This window comes from Myiozetetes cayanensis, unplaced genomic scaffold, assembly GCF_022539395.1.
Source record: "Myiozetetes cayanensis isolate MyiCay16 unplaced genomic scaffold, myiCay2020 scf353, whole genome shotgun sequence".
In the NCBI taxonomy this organism is placed as follows: Eukaryota; Metazoa; Chordata; class Aves; order Passeriformes; family Tyrannidae; genus Myiozetetes; species Myiozetetes cayanensis.
This window is the reverse complement of record NW_026087581.1, coordinates 29,053-31,473: the sequence shown is the minus strand read 5'-3', so window position 1 is coordinate 31,473 and position 2,421 is coordinate 29,053.

Here is a 2,421-nt window from a genome sequence, read left to right as displayed (position 1 = left end):
CATCCTATTCTGTCTGAGGACTTGCCCATTGGAAACTTGAGTGGCATTTAGTGTTGAAGAATTTCCTGTGGTCGTTGTTCTTCCTCTCAACTCACATACCTTTGCTGTTAGGGCAGAGGTGGGTTTTCCACCCCACTTCCTCATGTCCTCTTTGTGGTCATGCCGGTTAAACCACAGGTTACCTCCTGGTGTGTACTCTCTCTCTCAAGTAGGGGGCACTTCCTCCCAATAGTAGAGACTCTGGTCCATACTGGTGGGGCATGGGACATTTCCTTTCTAGCTTGCTCGAGTCTTTCAAATCTGTCCACAGTCTTGGACAGTCTTTCCACAGCTGAGGCACAGGTCAATAGGGAGGAAAAAAGATGATCTTCATATTGCCGGAGTCACATAGCCACCTGAAGCACTGTTTGTCCTCCTTCTTTCATTGACACCAATGCCAATGACTTGGTGTGTGACAGTGGTGCTCTCGGTACAAACTTCTACCACGTGGATTGTGTACACTGGACCTCCTCTGGATCTACAGGGGACTGCTGGTTATTTGAATCCCTATAGATTACCTCCATCACAGCTAATTCTCTCAGGTACCTTTCTCCATGGTGTTCCACCTGCTTGGGCACACTATTAGATCCTCCTTGAGAGAATACTTTTCCCTCACGCTTGACGAGTCACTTCCAGAGGCTGAGAGTTTCTGTCCTCTTCCTGATCCCATTGTTAATGCCCACGCCCTGGAACAGGGACCCCAGTTGCTTGGCTTCACTACTGTCCAGTTTCATATCACGGGTTGTGATATCCCAGCATCGGAGCAGCCAAGTCACCAGGGGCTCACCCGACTGGCAGTTGAAATCTTTTCACACATCTTGCAGCTCACCTGGGGATAGGGATAGGGTGATTATCTTTGGCCCTGCCTCTAGTTCTGGTTTTGAGGGCCCTGCTTCCTCTTCATCTCTCCCTGAACTGATTTGGTCTTGGATTTTTTCTTCTGTATAGGGGCGACTGCTACTGGCACAGATTGTTCCTTTAGTTCAACTGCAGTTTGGGGCACCACAGTGCCTGCTGGTCTGCTTTCCTCCTCCTCCCCCTGAGGGTGTCTAGTGATGAGCAGTGTCTGATCAATAGTAGCCAGGGCCCAGCACACTGCAATAAGTTGTTCCTCTCTGGAGTTACCACAGCAGTCCCCCTGCAAATATTCTGTCACTTTATCAAGGTCCTGTAGTTTTCAGGGGTGTGCTCCCAAACCACTGGAGCAGAGAATTTCTCCAAAAACTGACCCATGTCTTCCCACATTCCATGCCACTCATGATTATTCACCCTCGAGGCAGATCTCTGAACGACCTTCCTAGAAATCTCTATCCTAGTTAAAAATGTGGCCTAGACAGTACTGAGGAGACATAGCAACAAGAGCATGCCTTCCTTAACATCCAAGGGAAATTCAAAATTCTCAAAAGCTGTTGTAACAGGCCTGAAGGAGGAAAAGGGATTGAAAAGCTGGGGAAAATTGTCTTCCCCTGTTTCTCCCACAGACTGGGTACGATTATTAATGGGCTCCCAAAGGTAGTATACTATGTAAGGATAGGAGAGAGGCACTGAATACACACCTCAAATGACACTTGTTGCCCTTGATGTTATGATGTCATAAACTGATATCACACAGTACAGCAACAAAGCAATCCTGATCCTCCTCCCTGCTCTGAAAAAGATCACCGCAAGAAGCACATACGGGAATATATCCAGGCTTAGGTACCTCACCCACATGAACAGACCAAGCAACATTCTGACCAGTGGTTATGTACCTAATACAAAAATTGTTTCGACCAAAATTGCTTCCAAACAACTGTGGTCAGATCTGTTGTTATCTCAACCCTTTGTGCCTCATGTTGGGCACCAATGAAAGCTGTTGTGGTTTTGAATGATTAACGACGCCGGGGTAGCTTCCAGCTCAGGCTGGACAAAAAAGCTCCGAAGTGGTTCAGTAAAAACAAGCAATTTATACAGTTTCTAATCATGATTACAACATAGTCACATGCATATTCATATTATTGCATCACTAGATTACAATATTCATAGCAGGTGGAGTCAGGGTGGAGATTGAGGCGTGGTCTCTATTTTGAGGAATATTATGGTGGGAGTTCCTGCCTGCCTTCATCCTGGGGTCTGCATTTTACTCATCTTCCTCGGGTGACATGTGTGACCTTCTGTTCTTTCCATTGTTCTCGTGTTCTAATCGTTCAAGCTTCAAGAAACCCTTGGCTGTAGGCCTACTTTACCTATTCAAATGTCTACCTTGGCTCCTCTGGATGAGATTTATGGGTGTTGAGTTCTTTGTCTAGTGTTTGTTGTGGTTCCTTTAAGGTCTAATGCTCTTAGTACAGCACATTGCCTTCCTCCAAAAGTACAGCTTACAGTGAACAAAATACAGGGGGT